The sequence below is a fragment of the Rhinolophus sinicus genome, linkage group LG01 (assembly GCF_036562045.2).
Source record: "Rhinolophus sinicus isolate RSC01 linkage group LG01, ASM3656204v1, whole genome shotgun sequence".
Lineage (NCBI taxonomy): Eukaryota > Metazoa > Chordata > Mammalia > Chiroptera > Rhinolophidae > Rhinolophus > Rhinolophus sinicus.
The window spans coordinates 99591902-99618251 of NC_133751.1; the positions used below are offsets into that span (position 1 = coordinate 99591902).

The window sequence follows — 26350 nt, forward strand, 5'->3', positions numbered from 1 at the left end:
CAGAGCTCGTTGCTCCTAAGAGAGACATGGCTGGAGGCAGGAGGGTGAGGCTTGTTCCCACTCTAGACCAGCTGGCTCCTCCTGTTCCAAGTTCTAAGACAATCTTAGCATGCTGTGTTGAGCCATCTTCCCTGATATTCACAAATAGGGCTGAGAGACATTCACAGAGACTGAAATGCACACAGAAACCCCGGGCGACTTTCAGAAGGTCAGCAACGCCTTTTTCTTTTTTTTTGTCTGCATGAAGGATGGTACCTTGAAATTTTCCAGAACGGGCCAACGCTGAGACAAATGACCTGCTTCTTGTCAAATCGCCAGCTCAGGCCCAGGCTGCCACTGCACCTGGTCCGCCTGACGCCCAGCATTCCTCTCCAACAAGCTGCTCACACTTCTAAAAAGGTGACATTTTAGCAGTCTGTTTATAAAACTGCCAAAGGAACATTTATCATGAGGTGCAAACAAAAGAGGCATTGGAGAGGAATGATTTTCACCATGTTTGTCAGAACCCTGAAACTGGCCTCCCAGGCCTGGCTAACACACCCTGCTACCCTGCGGAGCCCCACAAATATCAGACGAGCATGTTTGGGCAGATTAGGGGCCCTGGAAGGCAGACACACGCTGAGTGAAAGTGTACGATGGTGAGGCATGTCAGACTCTGTCACAACTGCGTCCAAGGGATGATTAAAAGAATATGCTGAGGGGAAATTTTTCCGATTACAGCAGGAGACAAGAGTCCAAGAGACCAAGGCACTGAGTTAAAACACCCCTGACTGGTTGCAGTTGCCCCTAGCATTATATGAAATTTTACCGGCCGCCCAGGCCTGGAAAACAAATAGACACGCTTTTCAACAAGACGGTGATAAATCAATTGTTCTCCAGGAGCCTCTGCCACTAAAGCATACACTTGGGAGTAGCACGCAGTTTTCTCCAGTGACTGACCCAGCTTGCTGTCGGCCAGCTTGTTTTTCTGAAAGGTTTTGGGGAAATACCAGAATCAGAAGTTAATGTCCTGAATAGAAGCTACTATCAGACATTACTCATTAACTGAGAAAGCCTGAAAATAATCAGAAAGATCTGACTGCAGCCATGGATGCCAGACAAATATGGAGCCTACTGTCTCACTCCTCCAGAGGTCACGGGCCAGGCTGTTCATGAAAAGCTTAGGAAACCAGGAAAATAAACTCTGATAGACCACCTAATCACATGTTACACAGTTCAAGCTTAGAAAGGTAGTTACAAGGGGTTCTGAGCACCACAGGATGCCCCAACACTAATCTCAGTCAAATGTCAATGGCCAGGTATGGACTTACCCACCTTACAGCCAAGCCCTCTGAGCCCCACTGGACTAGACACCATTCAGTTTCTCTCCATCCTTCCTCCATTCCCTCCCTCCTTCCCTCTCTCTCTCCTTTCTGTTCTCACTCTCTCTCTCTCTCTCTCTTTCTCTCAACCAGCAAAGGGACATGCAGATTTAAGAAGTGGGGGCAGAAATGAGAGTCTGACAAATTTCACGGTGTCCTACTAGGAAAGGAGAGAGACAAACACCTCAGCCCCTAACAATGAAAAGCTACTTGGAGGAGCCACTTTGTGGCAGGGCAGGAAGTGGGTAAGGGACTGAAGGTAAGTCCCACACTGACGTTATCTTTTTATATGAGTGCTTCTTTCTGAGGTTGTGGGCATCTTGAAGGCAAGATCTATGTCTTAAGGTCCTCTTTTAAAACAATATGTTTTTTTTTTCCTGATTGTGAAAGAAATACATGCGCATTATAGAAAAATCGGTAAATATAAAAAGATTTTTTATATAGCTTTTAGAATCGTATTTGGAACATAACAGGCACTAGATAAAATTGTGTTGAGAGGGAAGAAGGGAGGAAAAAAGAAGTCAAGCATACGGATAGCTGTGATATCATTCTCCTCATTAAAATGTACATAATTCAGCAGTGGCCACGTGGGGCCATGAGTCAGGAGGAGCTGAAGCCATAGAGCTGTTCCCGAGGGGCTCAGGCTCACAGGCTGCCTGAGGCTCCGGCTGCACCTCTGCCTTTGGTCTCAGGAGTTTATCGGGAGGTGTACAGTGAACTCACCTAATAGAAAGGAACTGAAATGACTCATCCTGGAGAAGGGAAGCCTTGGAAACAACTTAAAAATTAGTATGGCAATATTATTTCTATTATAAACAGTAGTATATGTATGAGGTCTGACAATTAAGTTCATGAACTTCTTGCACCGATGTTGCTAACATTTTTGGATATCAGAGGGATTATTCATTATGAATTTGTACCAACTGGACAGTTGACCAAGTTTACTATTTGGAAGTGCTGAAAAGGCTGTGCGAAAAAGTTAGGTGACCTGAACTTTTCACCAACAATTCACGGCTCTTGAATCACGACAATGCAACAGCTCACATGGCATTGTCTGTGAGGGAGTTTTTAGCCAGTAAACAAATAACTGTATTGGGACACCCTCCCTACTCACCTGATCTGGCCCCCCAATGACTTCTTTCTTTACCTGAAGATAAAGGAAATATTGAAAGGTAGACCTTTTGATGACATTCAGGACATCAATGGTAATTTAATGACAGCTTTGATGGCCATTCCAGAAAAAGTTCCAAAATTGCTTTGAAGGGTGGTGTCAGTGCATAGCTTCCGAAGGGGAGTACCTCCAAGGTTACTGTAGTGATATTCAGCAATGAGGTATGTAGCACCTCTTCTAGGATGAGTTCATGAGCTTAATTATCCTACCTCATATTCTAGAGACAAATTGGAAAACAAATGAATATTCGAAAGTTCCAGCTCTGTTGAATTTTTTGGCATGCTCCCCTCAAGCACACTTTCTAGACATACGGTTTTGTCATTTGTTCTTTTCCATCGCTGGGATGTAACCCATGTAGTGGATCTAACTAGCTATAAAAAAGGGCTAATGGAAAAGGATATAAAATTCCCAAATGCATTGCACCCAGTGTGGGCACTGTTCTATGCAACCTTTGTGTCAGTAGTAAAAATATGCATGGGTGTCTCGGGTCGAGATGCAAATTGAACTGTTCACAGTGAGTTGTGGTCAAAAGGTTTCAAAAATACTGTACAATATTTCTTTTCTGCTTGTTCCACTGACCAATTTAATAGAAAAATGGTTATATGCTATTGCATATTAGTGGAAATGTCACTGTTAATTAATAATCTAACAGGCCATGAAGTGGATGTATGTACTATAATTTACCTAACTCTTCTCCTACTCTTGGGCATTTAGGTGACTTTATTATAAATAATACAGAAATTTTTAAAAATTGCATAGTTTGTTTTTTTTTTACTTTTAAGATTAGATTCCCAAAAGTGAAATGATTATATTAAAGGATATGAACCTTTTCATATGTAGCAGAGATGAAATTTAATAGACTCCAAAACTCAGAAATGTAGTTTGTAAATTACTTTCTGTAACTCAACTTAACTAGCCCCCACTTCCCTGTTTCTCCTCGTAAGTTAAAAACTTAATTGCACCATTTCAAGGTAAGTTAGTCCCTCTAGCTTAAAATTCCATTTAAACTACATCAATTTAGGATTCTTGTTCCTCCCTGTGGCTCTCCCTGAGTGGCATCTGAGTGCAGGTGAGGTCCCCAGGGAGGTACAAATTTGGTCCACAGACGTCCGTTGGCTTTGCTGACATCCCCTGGCGTGTAATTGCTGTCAACAGCTCTTGGGCATCACTCTGTCCCTGCTGCATCCACTGCCCAACCAGGGTCCGCGTGCTCTGTCTCCTCCTTGCCCTACCAGGAAGTCTCTCCCAGTTTTCCCTCTTTATCTGCTCTTCTGTCCCCCTCCCAGGAGCTCAGAAACATTCAGTTGTTTTCCCTGAACCAGGCGGGAGGTGCGGGATGCTATGAAGCTGGCCAGTTTCGTCTGCCTCAACACCTCCCAGACATCGCTATTCTACTGTCCGTGTCATAGGCTCAGCCTCTCCTGAAAAGTCAACCAATGGTACCTTCTGCTCTGGGATCCTTCTAAGTTTATCTGGGGGGATTTCCATTATCCCAGCTGTCCAGCCACAGAGTGTGCAGCTTGGATCCCCCTTGCCACTCAGATGCAAGAATGCCATTAGCTGGCAGGCCCAACTGTTTGCGCCTTCAGGCTCTTTCTCAGCTTTTGAGCTGAGGCTACACTCTTCCTTCCTAACAGGGCCCAGCCAACAGCAGAGCATAGTGGGACACCCTGCCATTTCTGCCCACCACGGGACTCTTCTAAGGGGCTATCTTTGCTCCAGAGATCCCGTTGGGCTGGCAGAGACTTTGTCCCCTGCTGCCTCATCCTCATCCCAGTCTGCGTGCCCAGTCCTTCCCTTCAGTGTTTCACAGGCACTGCCGGTCCCAGTCCCCTCCCCCCATGCACTCTTAACTCCATGCTAAGGACCAAACCGACACAAAGCCCCTCCTCCCCAGAATTTTTGGCCCTGGGCCCTTTCCCCTTTCTCAGAAATCAGTAGCAGCTAAACCCTAGTCACTTCCTTCCAATTCTCCCTTCTTTATCACTGGTTACTTATATTTCCCTTGGGTAAGACATGGACTTGGCATCATTTTCCCTTTCTAGGGGATCGGGTCCCTGCTTGTACTCCCCCAGGGCCCTCACTTCATGGAGCATCACTGCGTGCTGGTCACGTGCTAGGTACAAAACATCCTCTCACATGGAATCTGCAGGACCGCCATTCCTGTTTTATAGATGCAAAGAGTTAAACTCTAGGTCACTAAAGTACTACGGGGATCATTCCTGAAGAGCAAGTGCAAAATGAAGTACAGACAGTTCCCAGCTAGAGGGAGGGGGCTATGATTTTTTCCTTTTGCCTGCATTCACTCACCCACTAGGGGCCATTGGTTTGTAACTTACATGATTGTTGACTGTTACATTAAGAAAAAATTGATTTCTAAAACTTCACAGAGGCAGGAAAGATCTTGATTGAATATTCCTTCGGGACAGCTTAGAATTTGAAAGGCCTCAGGGAATTGCCAATCATCATCATGACTGACAAAAAAGAATCTGGGTGATGGGGTTTTAAATGACCTAAAGAAGGAGGCTTGTCTGTGTCTGAGTTAGTGAATGAATGAATTATAAGACATAGGGGATCTAATCACAAAGAAAAACACCCTCATGGTGTTCATCTGGCTCAGTATCTACGATTTCTACAACTCTAATGCGAGCGTGCTGGCGATGGACTGAGATACGCTAGTATTAAGTGAAATCCCAAGGAATTGATGAAAACTGGCTCTTTTGTGGAGATGACCTATCAGTTTCCTCCGGAGACCAGAGGAAAACAAAGCAGACAGTCATGGGCTGGAAGTTGGAAGTTGGAGCTGGCACTCCACAGATGGAGACAGACCTTTAGGAGTCCAAGCTCTGCACTCATCAGCTGTTTATGGTCTAAGCAGCACTAAGCTGATGATCTGCATCTAGGACAGGGCTTCTCAGAGTTCAATGTGCACATACATCAAAGGGCATCTTGTTAAAATGCAGATTCTGATTCAGTAGTTTTGGGTTGGACCTGAGACTACGCAAGCTCCTCGGTGACATCATGGAGGCTGCTGGGTTATGGGCCACACTTTGGGTCCCAATGACTTAGGAAATGCTCAGAGAGCTCCATGCTTCCTGCCAGAGTCACAGACACTATTTCTGTAATTTATTCTCCCCCATGCCCAGCCCAAACTTTCAAAGATTCTTGTGGGAATTCAGTTGCAGCTGGCAATATGCACTTTAGATTTTCTTATTGAGAAAACTTATCAAGAAGTAAACACAAGCTAAGCATTGCCTTCTGCAGCTTTGTTTCTGTTAAGCCACCATTTCTCCCAAACTAAGAAAAATATTTCCCAAGTGAGGGTTGTGTGCCACTAAGATGATTTCGTCTGAAGGATAGATATGGCATTAAATGACCTTGAATCAATAAGGATATTACTCCCTGATTATATCAAGGAGAAAGTCTCTGTTGGGTGCTAGTATGTCTTTGAACACTTGCTTCTTTCCCTTTATTAGGATGTGATTGGTGGCTAACAACAGAAAGCCGACTCACAGTGTTCTCAGTAACTCAAATAGCCTAGAGGGTGGGAGGGAGGACCCCCAGCTGGTCTGTTCAGCTGGCTCTGAGGCCTCTAGTATGCTGGCCTCACTCTTGGGCTGGCAGCCGCTCTTCTGATGGCTGGGCCAGCTCCAGGCCTTGCATTTGTACCCAACCTTGGCCCCAGCCAATATCCAGAGGAAGAGATGTATTCTCTTTCAGGGGTTCCCAAAAGAGAGAAAATCCTTTTTTTTCCCAGAAGCCTCCAGGAAATTTCCCTTTCATGTTTCATCAGCACAAATCAGCTCACATGACCTTTTCTGAGCAATCCCAATGGCCAAGAGTAGCTCTAAGCCTTAGGCCCCAGTCCCTACAAGGAGGCTGTGTGCTGGAAGACTCTCCATTCCTTTGTTAAAAAGAGAGAAGGCTTCTGGCTGGATGCCTTTGGGCAAATAACAATGTCTGGCTTGATTTGAATAATATGAGGGGTGTTTGTTTTGCTTCCCCCCCCCTCCCCAGTTGCCTTCTTTTGATGCAAATAGAACTGGTTTCTTATTCACCAAATAACAAATTTTGTTTTTAATTACTTACATTTCAGTACTAAGATGTAATTAAATTTAGAGGAAAAAATGAAAGAGTAGAATACACGATACATGAAAGAGGCAGAAATTATGCAGGTGATAAGAACATGAGAATTTTGAGAAATACCATTAAGCTATTACTTCTTGGCCAACAAATATTTGGGCCTTCTAGATAAAGAAGGTTAGATTTAAGAGACGTCATCAGCTGTTCAGTTCCTGTGGTTGTAACCTGTTGGGTTCTCAACCCAAGATGTCTTAGTCTGGTTGAGTTTCTGTAACAAAATACCACAGACTGGGTGGCTTATGAACAACAGAAATTTATTTCTCATAGTTCTGGGGTCTGGATGTCCAAGGTCAGCATGCCAGCATGGCTGGTCAGCTCCCTCTACCAGGCAGACTCTTGGTGGAAGAGACAAGGGACATCTGTAGGACCCATCTTATAAGGACATTCATCCCATTCACGAGTGTTCTACCTGCATGACCCAATCACCTGCCAGAGTCCCTCACCTCCTAATACCATCACATTGGGCACTAGGACTTCAACGTATGAATTTGGGGGGGACACAAACATTCAGACCACAGCCCTGGATTAGAATCACGTGGGAGTTTGGATAAAGCAAGTGCCAGGGCCTCATCCTCTAAAGATTGCAAATGGTCTCCCGGGAGGTCTGGATATCCATTTTTTTAAAAAAACGTCTCAGGCTATTCTAACGTACAAAAGTGAGAACAAATGCTGAGAACTTCAGAGAATCCTTTTGAAACTGGAAGTTTAGAGGCACATGAGTTTGGCTCAGCCCCACTGCATGGCTGTCTCCATCCCAGAATTGTCTTATGTTTGAATCCACTATCAATCCAGTCAAAAAGAACTTAAAGATGTGCACTGTTGGCCAGGGAGCCAATAGGGCAAGAGCTTTACAAGAGATGAACACAACACCTTTTGAAAACACTGCTTCTGCAGTAGTGTTCTCAAAATAAACTTTCAGGGATAGTTATTAGTGCAAGAAGATATTCCTTCAGAATATCAGAATTATGATGTCTCTAATGTGTGGTTTGGGGAAAAAATGTATATTAGGGCCTGGAGTATTTGAAAACTATTTTAAAAAATCAATGTCCTTTTTGTAATTATATGCATATTCTTGGTAATATAAAATATTAACCTAAGGGTGTTAGGCTTCAAACAGCAGTCCATCTGTTCCAGATTTTAGCTAAGAGTTTGAAGACGAGCATAGTCACTGAAAGACCAGAGTTATTACGGCTTCAACGTGTAATCATGGTCAAATTCATTTGAAAGGTTATACATGGGTGCTTTTCTGCTGCTGTGGTACAAAATTAGGTCCCTAATAATTCCTCACAGGTCAATAGTGAACTCGATGTAGTTTCTAATCCCACATTCCCTCCCCATGAAATTATACCTGTACCTTTTGTCTCCCTTCTGTGTCATGAGAGTGTTGACAATTTTAATCCAACTACCTTGTAGCATAAATTAATGTTAACAAAGGTGTGTTGTGTTCCTATGTAAGATCTGTTTAAAAATGATTAAAGAAGGCAATGTAGGTGATACAAACTTTAATACTTCATGAAACAGACAAGTCTCCTTTGTAGAACCGCTAAATGGGGAGGAAGGCAAGAAGCTTTATAGAATAAAGAATAAAGAACAAGAAAGAGAAAAATAGAAAATATCTGATTGGCTGCGGCCAGCTAGTCAGCCTTGTTTGGAATGACAAGGCCCAGAGTTGGCTTGGGGATTGGCTGACTGCACTTCTGGTCAGGCAGAGCATTTATTACATGAAAGTTACCTACCGTGTTTCCCCGAAAATAAGACCTAACCGGAAAATAAGCCCTAGCATGATTTTTCAGGATGACATTCCCTGAACATAAGCCGTAATGCGTCTTTTGGAGCAAGAATTAATATAAGACCTGGTCCTATTTTCGGGGAAACACGGTGAGTTTGAGTTGCTGATGTTGGCAACCCCAACAGAAGCAGCTCCATCGTGGGCTGAGAAAATTATTTCAACAGAACTAAATGTAAAATGCCAACAAAGGCCCTCAACCTGGAAGAAACCCAGGCAAAGGGTTGAATGAAACATCTGCATCTCTGAAAGAGGTTCCTGTAATGGCCCGGGTTCTGGACCCTGAAAGAATGATTTGTTGAAGATGGGTCATCAGATGGAAGAGAATGCGTCACCAGTATTTGCTCCACTTTCCATTCCACTCATATTTCTCCTTCAACATTCATTTATTCAACAAATTATCAAGCACCTATATGTGCCAAGCTCAAGCACTGAGGTAACAGATGTGGATGTAGAGATTCCCCCTGAGAGGCCCAAGTCAGGCCAGAAAGCAAGACCGTCATCTCCAACTAGAGAAATCTTAGCAGAATGAGGCTGCCGTTTGCTTCCAGAAGGACTAAACTTGAATTGGAGACCATAGCAGGCAAGTAAACCTTCAGTTGGCCTCTCAGCTCCCAGGTGGCCAGATGGCTCTGTTGGTTGGAGCGCGGGCTCTCAACCACAAAGTTGCTAGTTCGACTCCCCCAAGGGATGGTAGGCAGCACCCCCTGTAACTAACAATGGCAACTGGTCCTAGAGCTGAGCTGCACCCTCCACAACTAAAGGACAACAACTTGACTTGGAAAAGTCCCGGAAGTACACACTATTCCCCAGTAAAGTCTTGTTCTCCTTCCCCAATAAAATCTTTAAAAAAACGAAAAACAAAAACACCTTCAGCTGGAAGGATCAAAGTCCTGCAGAGGTGTCAGAGTAATTTCACTCCTGGAGCGCTCTCATGTATCTGGACTGCCTCTGACAGGCAAGATGGTCTCACATTTTGTTTCCTCTCCTTGCCCTCCTGACCACCACCACCCCTCACACCCTCCCCTGGCCCAGCGTTTGCCTAGCCTCACTGAATCACTGCCTGCACCTGACTGTCACCCTACCTGGACCTCTATTCCAGGAACCCACATCCTTGGTGTGGTCCTCAAAATTTGTATCTTTATTACAAGCCATTAACATTGAAACTTTATTCAATATTCCCGAATCTTATTCGAATGTCACTTTTTTACTTTTACATTCCGCACTGAAATTGAAAGTGTCATTTCAAATTTTTTATTTTAAGAATTAAAAATAATAGGAAAATAACTCACAACTTAGATCAATTGTATTCCTTGACACCGTAAGTCCATATATGGTCTTATACCATGATACACAACGACACTAGGACAATGAAACTAACAATACGATAGTTGAGCAACAGCTATGTTCCTACAGAGATACCAGAAGGATATATTTATATGTATGAACATCATTTCAAGCTGTAAAGCAAATCTCTGAGCCTGGCATTATTTGAAGTGTGAAAGCACATAAACAGGATACTTAATTTCAGGAAAAAAACGTGCATTGGCACCTGCTAACGAGACAAGTTGCATTGTGTGTATGTGTTTAATAGACTGTTACTTTATTCCAGTTTTGTTTTTTGACCAGTATCCATTTAAATGCATGTCTTAACTAAATGTTATTTTATAAAAAATTTATTTGCTCCTCACGAAAGACAGTGTCCCTTGAAACCACGCACAGAAAGTGACAGTACTGGTGATTTTATGGTTAGGTTTATGTGCAGAGAAAATAAAAGGAGAAAGTCAGGCAAAACAAACTACCTGTTAAATTATTTTTCCTTTTCTTTTTAATTTAACATTAGAGATTATAGCCCCAACAAAATGGATTTTTTTCTCCTTCCAACTTAAAAGCACTCTCTCCTAATTGATGTTTCTTAGTTACAATGACCACAAGGGACATGTTTTGTTTGCATTCATGTAAGCCGCCTTCATTGAAAGGGTTCAATGTCATAGCCCTGGAGGGCAATTCATTTACGTAGTTGCGTTTGGTCAGAATGGTTCCCGGCACTTTAGAGGAATATTGATCATTCAGCCCGCGAAACCATTTGCAGAAAGGCAGATGAAACCACTTGTGTCTTTCATAAAAATCCTTTCAATTATAGTTGAAAGAGTTTTATTTACACCTGCTAGTGCTGCCTTTTATGTCTGTCTTACCTTCTGCACAGTGTGTTTTCACTCCATCGTATCTTTAAATAATGTAGGTCACAGTGATTACGGTAAAACTCCTGAGGAAATGCGGACTCCCACCGGAGACTGTTTCAGTTCTTTTTTGAGATAGTCTTTCGAGCTGTTCCCACATACAGCAGGTCCTCGAATAATGTAATTTTGTTATAACATGGATGACATGCTGTAGAAAGTTAATTCTTGTTGATATCAATTAGCCTACAGTCAATTTGGTTTTGTTATATGTCATTTCACTTCAAGTCGCAGACCATACTGACGACTTACATGACGACTTACTATGTTCCATCTCTCCTTCCTTCCAGACAAGGTAGCATTGTACATCCCTGACCAGGAGAGGTTAGGAGTGGTCATGAGACTGGCTCTGATGTCGAGATGGATGTGGCAGTCGTGGTGTCACTTCTACACAGAAGGTTTAACAGCCAGTGGGTGTTTTACCACAAGCTCTTTTTCCACTGCCATCATGACAAGCCACGACCCACAAAATGGCTTTTCCTTCAGCCTAGGTCGCAGACAGAGAGACAGACAAAAGTGATACTAAGCTCCTACTAATATTTGGTAGATACCCGGCATAATTATAAACCTTAGCTGTTTTAAACTATCAAGATTTGGGGCTCTTTGTTATAGGAACATAACCTACACTCTCCTTTTATACCTTTTTTTTTTTAAGACTCAAGGAGAAACTATCTTATAAGTGCCAATTAAGAGGGACACTTTTTAGGAGACCTAATAACCAAATGAAAGCATTATCTCTTATCTAAGTGGAGCAAATTAATTAAATTCCTGTATTGCTATAATGATTGACCCAGTTGCTTCTTTCTCTTAGTAATATGTTCATTATTAAATAGAAGGAGAAATCGTGGGAGCTTTGGGGCAACAAACTGTCATTGCTACTTTCATTTTGAGGTGTGTTTTTTTTTAATTCCACTTTTATTACTAAAGAACATATGGCCCTGAGTAAGTCACTTCACTTTTCCTTACTATGGAGAACAAAGAAATTAAAGCAGGAAGAAGTTAAAGCAATAACATTCTGTGCTTAATGCATAGTTCACAGAAATCGATAGGGAAAATTAAGTGGAACCCAGCTCTTCTTCCATTATAGTTCCTGAAAAGTGTTATTACAGCTTAAAGAAATTTTGTTACAAGAATATATCTTCTTATGAGAGAGAGGCCTAAAGTGAAAGAAAGAGGATTTTCAAAGAAATTAAAGTATTGAAAATTTGGAGGTTTATTTGTTTTTATTTTTTGTTCTTTTTTTTTAAGTGAATGTTTGATTGAAGTATAATCTGTATATGAAAAATGCACAAGTCCTCAGTGAAGAGCTTGGTGAATTTTCTTTCCCAAAGTGAACACCCTTGTAACCTATACCCAGAAACTCTCCCTGTCACAACCACTGGCACAGGGTTACCACCATCCCCTCCTCCGCTAGGCTGACTTCTAACAGCAGATATTCATTTTTCTGCCTTTTAACTTCATTTAAGAGTATCGGATATTTGTGCCTTCCCTCTTTAGTTTACTAGTAGGTTCATCCGTGTCTTTGCATCAAGTGGCGGTTTGTTCATTCCCCTTGCTCTGTGGTATTCTACGGTAGGAATCATCCGTTCCACTGTGAGGGATGTTTCTAGGTTTGGGCTATTATTAATAGTGGGCATTTTCATTCATGTCTTTTGGCTGATATTATTTCCTTACATTTTCAGGTTTAAGTTTCAGGAGGAAGATATCCTTAGATCTAAGCAAGAGCATCTAGCTCTGCGACAAAAGGTTGCATTTTGCAGCATCTCCCTAGGGATGGAAGGGAGCAAGCAGTTCTACAGTTGCAGGGAGGGAGAGAAGGACGGAGGGAGGGGAGGAGGGGGAAGGAAGAAAGGGTCAGAGGCTCTGAGGAGCTGCAGGAGTGCGGCTGAGCTCTACCTCTTACCTCTGCCAGCAGGAATGCCCTTGTCCATTCAGTTTAATCCTTGAACCCCCAGGCAATGACACCTTGTGGAATTCTCTAAGAAGCATTTTCTGGAGCAGCATTGTTGTGTCAAAGTAGGAAGTCAGCACAAAGAATGGTAGATGCTTAGCAGGAAAATATTTCGTCTAGACTTGCTATTCTAAACTGAAGGAGTCTTGTTGACAAACACAGTATGTCAAACACTAAATGAAAATGCATTAAAATTCATAAGGGAGAAGAAGAGTGTGAGCAATTGCCAGTTCACCTGACTCCACTGTTGATAGATATCGCAAGTCACAGCCCTCCTCCTACCAGATCCAATATTGGGTGTGGAATCATTTTAGAAAATTGTAGCTGATTATTAAGCATCACTTTTTCTTTCTTCTTTTCTTCGTAAGACCATGTAATTATGAGAGAATACATAAGAGGCAGCATGCCCATAAGCTTGTCAGTTCAAATATCGTATTTGTTTTTATCCCTGAAGTTTGGAGCTCTCTTTTGTCCTCCCAGAATGCAAAAGCTTTCTGTTGTCAATCTATCCCATTTCATCCTGAATCTCCAGCTCCTGTCTTTCATCGTGTTTTCCTTTATGCATGCTTTGGTGAGCTAACTCACTAGTTACTGGACAAAGGAAAGCAGTTGTCTGGGTCAGTTAATGCAACTCATTGAGCATTTTATGTACATTCTCTCCAATCCTCACTGCAGTTTTGTGCATTATTAGTCCTGTTTTGCAGGAATAATAGGTTAAGACCTGTGGCTTAAAAGACACAAGGCCACTATTGAGACATAAGCTTGCTCTTGCCTTCCATCTTTCCACCTGGAGATGTCTCTATGCTGAAACGTATACGCTCAAGAGATTGAACAAATGGTGAGTGGTGTCTGAGAGCACTGGTTCATATTGGAAGGCGATTTTGCCCTTTAGAGGATGTTTGACAATGTCTGGAGACAACTAGAGGGAGGGAGACACTACTAAAATCTAGTGAGTGGAGGCCAGAGATCTTGCTAAATACCTTCCAATGCACAGGACAACCCCACAACAAAGAATTATCTGGCCCAAAATGTCAATAGTGCTGAGGTTGAGAAACCTGCCTTATCGAGTGTTTGCATATCATAATGCTGTTTATTAAGCCTAGAAGAGTGATAGATTGCATTTGAAGGGGGCAAGAAGAGATAGTTGAAAATGTATCGAGCCAAAAGATCTGTGTCCTAGTCCCCGGTTTTCTGTTAACTAGACTCATAACATTATGGAGATAGATGCTCTAAACCTCAGTTACTCTCTGAGTAATATGTCAAACACTAAATGATAATAGTGTCTGTCTTATCTATTTATTTACTAATTCATCACATTTTTATTTATTACCTACTATGTGCCAGGCACTGTGTTAGACACTAATTATGCAACAGGGAACAAAGTAGGCATTGTCCCTGCCTTCAAGTAACTTAGTGGGAAACAGAAATAAGACAAATAGAGCTATGAGATGCTCTGGTAATCCAGAGAAGGGACACATAATCTTCTCCTGGGCAGTTAGAGAAGCAACATCGAAACTGACAATTAAGAAGTTAGGCAGGCAAAGGAGAAGTGAAGAAAGTGGAGGTTACAGTGTCTGCAAACGCTCAGAAGTGAGAAAGAGCGTGGGACAATCAAAGGATTGAAAAATGTGCAGTATGATTAGAGTGCAGAATGCAAAGTGAGGGCTAAGAGGCGTCCCTTAGAGGGAAACTGAGGTCAGCTCTTGGAGGGGTTTGTGGACTGGGCTACAGAATAGAAGCTTCCGCCTGGAGCACAGCGGAAAAAGGGAAAGGTTTTACAAGCAATGGGTGACCTGATCAGATTTGAGTTTTAGAAAGATCATTCAAGCTGCAGGGTAAAAGAATGGATTCCAATCACTCTAGGGACTGGGAGACCAGATGGAGGTTCCAGCAAGAGGTCATGGTGTCCTCAACTGGGGTGGAGCCAATGGGGTAGACAGAAGTAAATGCACTTAAGAGAAGATCAATCAGATCCTGTTACTGAAGGGTTGACAAGAAATTTGTCTTAGAGCAGCAAAGTTTCCAGAATGAGGCAGGACAACCTCTGCTATGTCTAGTAGCTGGAAGTATCTGCAGACACCTCACCAGATTGGGTTCTACTCATATGCAGCGCCTGTGTTTTTGTCTCATTAGTATGAAGACTTTGTGGTAGCTGACTGGCAGGGCGTACATCACATGTCTACACTCAAATTGCAAGGGATGTTGGGAAAGTATCTGTGTTCTTAACACCTTAAACGTAGCAATGATGTTTAAGAAAGACAGATAAATACAAGTATGTCTACAGTACCAATGGAAAGTGATTTGTTAAAGCCTAGAGAGCAAACCTGAAAACACCTTTCAAATTAAAAACTCTTCCTCAATAATCCCACTTCTCAGAGTCTGTTCCACAGAAGCAAAATTACCCATACATAAGAGCACATATGCATAGAGACATTATAGTAGCATTATTCTTTGTGGCAAATATTTGGTAACAAAACGCATGTCTTTTACTTCTCAGTGACTGTCTGAGAGTTATTAAATTTGTGCCCTTAAATATACAGTCAATAAGAAGAACTGAGTTAGACTCAAGTCATTTGGGACTGGGACTCTCTGAAAGGCTGAGAGGGACATGCTGGGACACCTCAAATAACTCTCTTTATATTTAACACAGATCTTGATTTGTACCATCTCCTAGGGGATGAGAGGGGGAGGGGTTTTACCATTGGCTTGCTCCTCCTTCTTATTCCAGATCGAAATTCCTGCATATTTCTTTCCTAACTGCTGCTTCACTCAGGAATGAAGCTACCATTGATCATTAGAAAGGTATCAAACTTTAGTTTACCCAGCTTCCTACAGAATTCTCATTCCTGGTCTTTAGCCCACCCTACATTACCCTGGGGCCGAGCAGGATCTGTGACTCAACCCTGTCCTGCAGGAAGCCTGGTGCATCCAGAGAAGCACCTGAAACAAATTCCTGGTATGAACAGAAACTCTTCTGACTCTCTGGAAAGTGATCTCTCAGTCTTCTTGGGCTGCTACCATGTTTCCCCGAAAATAAGACCTAAACGGAAAATAAGTCCACATGTTTTTCAGAACGACATTCCCTGAAAACATGCTCTAATGAGTCTTTTGGAGCAAAACTTAATATAAGACCTGGTCTTATTTTTGGGGAAACACGGTATAAAAAAATACCAAAGTCTGGCTGGATTAAACAACAGACATTTGTTTCTCAGAGTTCTGGAGGCTGGAAGTCCAAGACCAAGGTGCTACCTAGAAGATTTAGTTCCTGGTGAGGGCTCTCTTCCTGGCCTGCAGACAGCTGCCTTCTCACTGTATCGTCCTCACATTGTAGAGAGAGGAAACTGATGTCTTCCTCTTCTCATAAGGGTAAAAATTCCATCATGGGGTTCCACGCTTGTTACCACATCTAAACCTAATTACCTCTCAATGGTCCCATCTTCAATTATCATCACATTGGGAGTTAGGGCTTCAACATATGAATTTGGGGAAGACACAAACATTCAGGCCATGGCACGATCTCTGAGGCAGTACAGTGCAGTTGTCAAGAACACAGGCTCTGAGATCAGACTCAATCTTGGTTCTGAAACTTACCAGCCATGTGAACTTGAGCAAATTACTTAGCCTTCCTGTGCCCCAGTCCCCCCATGTATAAAATGGCTTAGGAACAATATTTATTTAATAAGGTTATTATGAGAATAAATTAGTTAATACATGTAATGGCTATAGATCAGTGCTTTAGCCATACAAAGAGCTCAATAAATGTGATTATCATCTTAAATTAATCTCTTCTCAAAATATTCAACCTCGTTGAAGTTCCCCAGAAACTTTCTTTCTATCCCAGTGTTTGGTGGAAACTCTGGGTTGAAAAACAAAACAAAGCTGTATTTATTACACAAATAACATTATAGCAATGGGGATTCATGAAGGACATGGCTGAAATTCTCGGAGGTGGGTGAGGGAGAGAGGAATTCCAGAAGCTCTCCATAGCCGTCCCAGTCGGGGGGCGGTAGGGAGGGTGCTGTACCCCGGTACTGTTCTGTACTTGCAGTGTTCCTGAAAATGGAAATTTTCAGAAGCTCTATTTAGCCATTGTAATTTGTGACTTTCTTCAAAGCTAAGTATAGAACAAAACATAATAATGCAAACTAGCTCACACTGAGCTGAAATGAGTAGTGTTCTCTCACCAAATTCTCTTGTGAGCTTTAATAACTTCTTTAATTTCTCTGTTATTTTCCAGTATTGTACACCTGCTCCATAAGTACTCATTTTGTCTTTCCTGAACTGGCTTTTCCTATGCTGGGAAAATGACCAAATTATTTTGTTCCCGTCCTCCTGCCACACCTCTGTTTTTTTTTTCGGTTTTCAGCTCCCATTCTGGGTTTATAACCAAAGTAGCAGTTGTTGATCACAGCAAGAGTCTATAATTGAGTCAGTACTGAAGATGGAAAGACTTGTCAGAATATTTCATTAGAGGGAAAGCATTTTCAGGACACAGGGAGAGAGAATGAGCAGGACCATACATACTTATTGTACTTGCTTGGAGACTAATAGAGCAGACTCCAAAGTAGGGTTAGGTTGGGTCATTTTCTTTGACTCCATGGCACACTATTCCTTTTTTTTTTTTAAAGTTTAATATTAGCCTCTAACAGAAGGCAGAAAATTTCCCTGCATAGGTTGAGACATGGACGCTGTATTTAGACTGAAAAACTTCAGAAAAAGCAAAATATGAATGCTTAGCATGCCATGAGAACTCAGAAGACATGAATTGAAATCTATAGGCAGAAAGAAAGAGCCATGCTTAGAAAAGACAATGCGCTTTCAGTGGCTACCGTAGGGCTACTTTCACAGATTATGTGTAACCATGTCTGTTTCTATATTTGGATCTTTCTACCAAAAAAATAAAATGTGGACATTTAAAAGTACCAATATAAGAAGGGTGAGTAACTGGAGCTAAAGTTTAGGCTGACATGCCTCCTGGCTGGTGTGAGAGGCTCTGGGATACTTTGCGGGAATGTCTGAGAAGCTCTTCCACCCACATTCCCTCCAGACTTGATTGCCTACAGCTCCTTGAGACTCTGTTCTTCAGCATCTCTGTACCTTTGTTTTCTCTGCCGGAAGCATCTCTTCTTACAGGTGCACTCTCTGCCCTCAGTCAGGCCCCATTCAAACAATGCCAAGTCTTCTCCCCGCTAGAATTAATCCCTTCCCCTTTGCATTCCCATGCCTCTCTTACTTATAGCACACCTGCCCATACTTCCTCTAAAATCAGACCCAGAGTAGGGGATTTTGATTGTTTGGAAAGAGATCCCAAGAAGCACTTGAGGGTGTAGGAAGTGAGACCAAGAGAGAAGAAAAGCCAATAATGGCATTTTAATGAGCACTTCACTGCTGTGAGTAACTGGAGTTCAACTCCATTGGAGACTCCCCGAGCTCTAAGTGGCACATGCTCAAATGTGTCCTGCCGAAGGGCAAAAAACTGCCACCCTCATTGGATGTGAGTTGTTGTGGAGATGTTAATTCTCTGACATTTCTGGTCTCCAACTGCTCAGCTGCTCCAAGGCTAAAGAATGCCTTCCTGTGGACAGATGCTGGGAGCCATAGCCTCTAGGGGAACTATCCAGAGTGGGGGAGCGGGAGGTTGAGGGGATAAGGACTTGACAAGTACTGCTTCTACAATGACAGTAGTGTATGCTCTTCGCAGGAAAGGAATGAACTTGACTCACCTTTATATGCCCCACGTACCCAACATGCAGCCTTGTACCTAGTAGGTGCTTAATCACTATTAAACAAATGAGGTTGATTAATATTTAATATATCTGATGAATCAAAGATATACTAAACAAATATATATATTAAAATACTATGTGCTAGAGAGTAATCAGACAGGCCTTGTCTCTGACCTGGGGAGCCTATAGTCTCGCAGAAAAGACTGGCAATAAACAAATAATTACAGTGAGGGTGATGAGCCTATGGACTTACGTCATCAATGTACTTATCGCGCATTGGCACCACTTCTGTCACCCACTGGTACAAAACCTGTCATTTGATTCTCAGCAGATTAGATTTTTATCTTCTAAGAAAGAGGGTGGGGGTTATTTTTCCTATAGAGTGTAGGGACAAAGAATTACTTTGATGATTATTTTTTTTTGGTGGTGGGAGTGTCATTTCGTATTCTGGGTTGATGGACTTGGATTTGAAATAGACATAAAAGGAAATGACAAATGGAAATGTAGAAACACACCCTGCTGATTCCTTCCCATTTTTTCCTGGAAAAATGATTTGTTAAAATAGCTAAGTATATTCCTGATTCACGAAACCAGAGGCAAAACTATATTTTCTTGCCTTCCCTGGTAAATAACATTCAGTGAATACTAAAAAGTAGCTCAGAAAAAGAAACTCTCTAAAAGTGGGCCTGTCTGTTCTGATTTCAATTTGAGATGAAAGGCTAAGCAATATAACCAACAAAACAGTTGACCACAGTACTTTAATTTAGTTTTCTAGACGTTTAAAAAATAGGGTCTTTGAGGACTTCCAGTTTCCAGACTGGCTACAAGGAGGTTGGTATTTACCCAAACGAACTGAAAACTTGTGTCCACACAAAATCCTGCACACAGATGTTTGTAGCGGTTTTATTCATAATTCCCAAAACTTGGAAGCCACCCAGATGTCCTTCAGTAGGTGATGGATATAAAACTGTGGTGCATCCAGACAATGGAATATCGTTCAGTGCTACAATGAAATGAGCTATCAAATCATGAAACAACATGGAGGAACCTTAGGTGGCAAGCACGTTGATAGCGGGGAAGGCTGTGCGTGTGTGAGGACAGGGAGTATATGTACCTTCTGCTCAGTTTTACTGTGAACCTAAAATTGCTCTAAAAATAAATTTTATCAATTAAGTAATGATTGAATTGTTAGAAACAGAAACCTGTATTTTGCCAAATTAAAAAGAAATTTGTTTTGAATCGTGGTAAAACTAATTAACTTTAGGTTGACATAATTTGACATGAGAATTCATGGTGCCTTTTTACATTTATATTTAAACTAAATGTAATTCAATAAAGTACTTATTATGGATTCTACTGCCACTCACTTTGACAAGTACTATTGAGAAATATTAATCTTAAAATACATAGTTCAGAGATGCTAGATCATCTTTATTCATGAAATTATGTTCCCAGAAACAGTCTAGATTTCATTTACACAGTTGTGATTCCCTGCATTTCATTCCCACATTTGTGTTCTCTGCCTCCTTCCTAAGCATGGTAAGGGCTCACATAATGGTACATGATTTGCAATATACATATTGAGTACGGTCCTAAATTGCTTTGGAGTTGAAGTTCAGAGTATCTATTGGTGTGTAATCGTTAAACTATTTATATATTATTCTAAATACAGATAATAACTCTTTTAGCAGTCTTATCTATCAACAAGAGAATTTTATCCACAGGAAGATTAGGCAACTGAATGACCACCTTGTGCCAGACTCCTTGTGCCAGGCTCTGTAAGAAGAGAATGTAACAAATTTGGGGGCCAGCTCTCACCTAACTTCTCCTTAGACTCAGAGAACATTTCAGAGGTAACTACAGATGCCTTCTCCTGCAACTCACCCTAAATAACACACTTTTTTTTTAAGTGCAATCAGCAAGACCTTTGTTCTTGTTTATCTTTTTTTCCTTCCTTTCTTTTTTTGAAATTTTAGTGGGTAACAGTGTGTTTTTTCCATGACCCATCAGCTCCAAGTCAAGTCGTTGTCCTTCAATCTAGTTGTGGAGGGCACAGCTCAGCCCCAAGTCCAGTCGCCGTTTCCAATCTAGTTGCAGGGGGCACAGACCACCATCCCATGCGGGAATTGAACCAGCAACCCTGTTAAGAGCATGAGCTCTAACCAATTGAGCCATCTGGCTGCACACTGGCAGCTCAGCGGCAGCTCAGCTCAAGTTGTCATCAATCTAGTTGTGGAGGGCACAGCTCACCGGCCCACATAGGAATCCAACCGGCAACCTTGTTACGAGCACGCACTCTAACCAACTAAACAAATCTTTGTTTTTAATAAGCATGCATTATGGATGCAATGAAAACTTTTGGGGGCAGGATGTTTGTTTGTTTGTTTGAAAAGCTCTGGATGAGAGCGTTCACTCAGGAATGCTTAACTACTTTTGCTCTATGTTCCCCTTTGACAGTCTGGGGAAGCTTATAAACACCTTCCCAGAAGTAGACCTGGAAAACAAATGCTTGCTATTTGAATAGACTTGTAAGCCTGGGTAACACCCTGAACTGGGTGAGAGCAATGAATGAATGAATGAATGAATGAGCAGACAAAGGAAAGGAAACTGGTAAAAGAAGCTCATGAAAAGCTTCTGATGGAATACCTGCTGCTTTGTTACCACAAATACCGTTTTAGGTAGTTCTAACCCTTTCTTTTTCATCATATGAGCATTGCAATCGGGACATTTTAAATAGTAAATGTCTCCATTTTCCATACAGCTTGCAGACATACCCAGAAGAGAGGTTAGACTTCACACTGACATTGCTCCCAGTGTATCCCTCCCCTCTGGGGGCTGTGCAGGACTCCAAGCGGAGCATCATCAAAGGCTAGCCAGGGGCTGAAGGCTTCTGAACATCAGAATGACCTGGACCTGGCGTTTGGCGGGGCCCAGGGCAGCTGGGGGCAAGATAGGAATTCACAATGAGGAGTTGCTTGTGGCCTGTGTTGGAGATCCTTTCAATTAAGGCTTTTAACATTTTCCACAAGCAAGCCCCAGGGATTCAGTCATTGTCGTCACCAGCTTTGATGGATGGCAGGCTCACACACAAATGACTCACTCAACTCGCTACAGACACTCAAAACTCAGACACTCTTCCTTCTACAGACAGTGCCCTACGCTCCTGACAGGGACCCAGTCAAGAAGCTTTAAGAAATGTTGGTTTTACTCAGAGAAATGCATAGATGTTGGTTTTACTTAAGTACATGCATAAACGCAAACTCCAGCAGAAATTATTCCTGTTGCTTGTTTTTGTCTTGGAGTCGATAAGATGACAAGAACAACGTCCTGTGGTCCCTTCACAGACTGGGCAACAACCCTGTATCAGGAGCAGAGCAGCCCTGATTAAATCTAGGCAAATTGCTTCACTTCTCTAAGCCCCCTTTCCCTCATCTCCGCAATGGGGGTAAAATACCCATCCCTTAGTTTTCATTCTGATTCGAAGGAGGGACCTAAGGTGTGGTCACTATTATTCCTGGGTCTAACTACCTTAGTTATCTGAAGCAGGGGTGAGAGACATTCTGTGATTCAGGCTAGGAACAATCTTTAGTCTAGGATTCAGAAACTGATTAGAAGAGTAATCAAAGCCAGGGGCTAAGGAGCTAAGAAACTAGGAAAAGGAGACTTACAATTTCTATAGTGAGGGGGCTCTCCCCTATCAACCCCATACCAAAGGTCTTGTGATAACAACTCTTCAGAAAGACAAGAGCAAACTCCAGCTGAAGTAGACTGGGGTGGGTATTATTTTTCAACAAGGAATCTCCTTTGTCTCTCAGCTGGTTGGGTAGTTAAACTTGGAAGAGAGGGATTCAGAGAAGATGAGTCAATTTTTTAAATTAAAAATTATTTCTGGCCTAACCCTGTTTAACAAGGCCCTTTCCTCTGCCTTTCTCCATGATTGCCTGGCTGAGCAGATGGTGTTGCTGGAGGTGGGGAAGAAGCAAGGGGCATGATTCAGCTACCACAGTGCTCTCCATCAGGGCAACCCCAGCCTTAGGGAGAGTGTCGATAACTCACTGCCTTCTTGTTTTAGTTGTCACAATGATTGGAGGGTACCACTTGCATGCATTCAGTGGGTCAGGCCAAGGTGATAGATTGCCTGCAATGTGCAGGAAAATCCCCCACAGTAAAGGATTTGCCATATCCCCCACAGGTTTTGAGTGGCCCATCAGTTATTCATATCGGTGAAAACTTATTTATAATTATCTGAGCCTAGAACCCAACCCCATTGTACGTAAAAATGCAACGCATTCTCAAATTGTTTTAATAGGCACTGAATTTTCTAGGCATCCAGGCACTGTGTAAACTGAGGGAAGAGTGTACTTTCTTTGTTTGGAAATGTAGCAAGAGTTGGTCTCCATTTCAGAAACTACCTGAAGGCATCACTGTTCAGTGTATGTGGGGTGACAATTCAACTGACTGAGTCAGTCTGCCTGTGTAGATGCTTCATTCAGGGGGTTTCATCTATGGTGCAAATGTCTGATTACTTCATTGAGGATAATGTAAGGAAAGATTTGTACATTCATGGAAACCTGTGCACTACTTATAGCACACCCCTCTGGGTTATCTGATTCTGATCCAATGGGAGCTATTTTACAACTCTGTAAAACGTAGCTAACTGATAACAGTGCAAAATAATTTTTGTCTGCAGACATCCAAATTCTTTATGTCTGCAGACGTTCAATTGATCTCTCTTCCCTACTGTTGAAGAAACTTGTTTTGCCTACATTTTTATCGTTTCATTATTCCTGATCTATAAATGTGTCCATTCTTTGGTTTCTCTCTTGAACAGGTTATAACATTTGCTTAGTTCCTCAGTTCTAAGTTAATTAAAAGATATACATGTGTTCATTTTTATATCTGGATGAGAGTCATGATTTTTACCTGTCTGGTTTTGTGTGTGTGTGTGTTTTTTTAATTATCTTTTAACAGTGGCCTCGTCTGGGTATTTGTATTTGCAAATTGAGATGCGTATCTTACTGAAAACTCCTTTTAGTTCTCATTTTATAACAGGAGCTTATATTTATTTTTTAACGTGGAATATATAAATTTCATTTCAGGATAGTTAAAAAGGTATTCAAATATTTGTTATAAAAGGGAGCATGGGGTCTAAAAGTGTTGCAATCACAGATTTTATCAGAAATTCTCTGAACAAGTCCACATATGTAACTGATCAACTAGGTCATTATTTTTCCCAGTCAGACACAAAGTTTTAGAGCTCCAAGATGTTTAAAGCATCCACTAAGCTGTGAACAGTTTTGGGAACCACTCTCCTTCCCTCCAACTCCAACTTGGTTTAAATGGGACAGAGTAGCCATTTATCAGTACCACTGACCCAAATTTCCCCCCAGATCATCAAAAGCCAAGAGTATTTCAGACAGACTGCATTGTCTGGCTATCTTAGGTAATGTCAAAAAAGATCAAATGAAGGCACTTTCCCTAATTCCCCTTTCCTCGATTCATATTTTTCTTCCTAAAATGAGAACCACCCCCCCCCCCCCCCCGGGTATGCATTCCCCACATCACTTCCAATAAATAATGATCCTGATTTTGGAGCCCTGCAGTAAGTCTTAGGCCCAACTATTGTAATACATTCACCTGAGGTCACATTTTAGAATCCAGAAAGGGTGGGGTTTCAGTCTGAAATTTCTTTAAGCTCAGGATGAAGCAGTAAAGTGGTTCACCATCTTGACACCACAACTTTCACCCCTAGCTGCCGGCTGGGAATATCTTCAGCTGACAATGACGAATAAAAGAGAAAAGAGATCCACTCCTGGCTGTTTACTACTCAAATATATTTATTTCAAGATATTGCTTTTCCTTTTATTAAACAAACATTTATCCCCAAAAACGTACAGAAGAGCATGGCAAATAAAAATAAACTTTAGAAAATTTATCAGCCTTGCTTATATATTGCTTTATTTAGTGGATAATTCTCACATATTTTTTTCCACCTACCAAAAGGAATATGCATAATGAATGAAACTAAGCTTGGCAGGAAATCTATCAATAGGCTTAAGTTAAAGTGTAGGCAGGACAGCAAATCTCCATATGGATATCAAGAGGTTTGTTCTTGTTTCAAAACTGATTGACTTCCAGAAACTGACTATGCCTCTCTAAAGAACCAAATAGAAGGAAATCCCAGCGATTTAAACATACACATCCCCATTCTGAGGTCTTCTGGGAATTCATTTTTTTAGGATCATTTACAATGTAGGAGCGAGGCTGAAGCTGGATTTGGGGCTGTGCTGGTAAGCAGGAGCTCAAGACCAGGACACCTAGATTCAAAATCTGCCACCATCACTCCCAAACTCTATGATTTGGGGTGAGATACAAAAATTCCCAAAGACTCAGTTTCCTCATCTGTAAAATAATAACAGCATACAGTGCTTGTTGTACAATGTTACATATTGTATACATGGTAGAGATGTCTATACATTAGGTAATCCATAAAAAATTCTTAACATTGTGCCTGGCATTATTATAATTATGAAATATTTAAGACTTTTATTTTATTTTATTTTATTTTTAAGGAGGGTTCAGCTCACAGTAGCCCACACAGGGATCAAACTGGCAACGTTGGTGCTTCCAGCACCACACTCTAATCTACTGAGCTAACCAGCTACCCAACACTTGATTTTTTTAATACCATAAATTAGTGGAGGGGGGCTGTGTATGTGAAGAAATATGGGAGGGTATCATTTAGAGATTAATGATTTTAAAAGAAGAGTTACTCCAAAAAAGAAGACAAGAAAATAAGATAAGTCCTCAGAAAATAATAGAAATTTTTGGTTTTCAACACGACAAACTTGGTTCTCCCCAGGGCTTTACTATTTTCTTGGCCTAAGTTCCCCATTAAAGACTGTATTGGGGAGGGCTCTGTGCCACATTGGAGGAAAGACAGCTTTCCTGTGGTTCCATTGGAATTAAGTATGTGCATAAAATATGACAAACAAGAATCTTAGGGCATGAAGATTTTAAATGTCTTCAGTAGTAAGCTACTTTCTAATTTCTCAATTTCCTAAGTCATAAAATGAAGAGTGTTAAAGCCAGTGTAATAAGGCAAGAAAAAGAAATAAAAGGCACCTAAATTAAGGAAGAAATAAAATTATCTCTTCACAGATGACAAGCTTTTATCTGTATAAAACACTAAAGATTCTCCTTCAAAATGTTAGAACTAGTAAATAAATTTGTCAGAGTTGCAGGATATAAAATCAACATACAAAAATTATTTGTGTTTCTGTACACTCACAACAAACAACTGAAAAAGGAAATAAGGAAACAATTCCATTTACAATAGCACAAAAAGAATAAAATACTTAAGAATAAACCTAACCAAGGAAGTGAAAGACTTGTATACTGAAAACTACAAAATACTTCTGAAAAAAAATGGAAAGTCATATGATGTTTATGAATTGAAAGACTTAATGTTAAGATGTCCACACTACCCAAAGCAACCTACAGATTCAACCCAATGCCTATCAAAACCCCAATGGCATACTTTGCAGAAATTGATAAATTCATCTTAAAATCATATGGAATCTCAAGGAACCCCAAATAGCCAAAACAATTTTGAAAAAGAACAAATTTGAGGGACTCACACTTCCTGATTTTAAAACATACTATGAAGCTGCATTAATCAAGACAGTCTTGTACTGGCATAAAAACAAATAGACTAATGGAACAGAATAGCGAGCTCAGAAAGAAACATTTGCATATATGGTCAAATAACATTTGACAAGGGTGCCAAGAAGTGTCCTTTTCTCAAAGGAGAAGGATAGTCTCTTCAATAAATAGTGCTGGGAAAACTGAATATCCACACGTAAAAGAATAAAGTTAGATCCTTGTATCATATACAAAAATGAACTAAAAATAGATTAAAGGCCAAAATATGAGAAAGCCAAAATATGAAACTCTGAGAAGAAAACATAGAGGG

At 41.3% G+C, this 26350-nt stretch overlaps 1 long non-coding RNA gene across 1 annotated transcript in view; it reads left to right on the forward strand.

The window, feature by feature from the left end:
• Window positions 1–1458: 1458 nt before the first annotated feature.
• The window catches only part of LOC141573196 (uncharacterized), a 37882-nt gene continuing 12990 nt past the window's right edge, over window positions 1459–26350 (forward strand). Inside the window, exon 1 of the long non-coding RNA XR_012498873.1 lies at window positions 1459–1620. This is a non-coding gene — a long non-coding RNA (uncharacterized LOC141573196). The remainder of the gene's footprint in view (window positions 1621–26350) is intronic.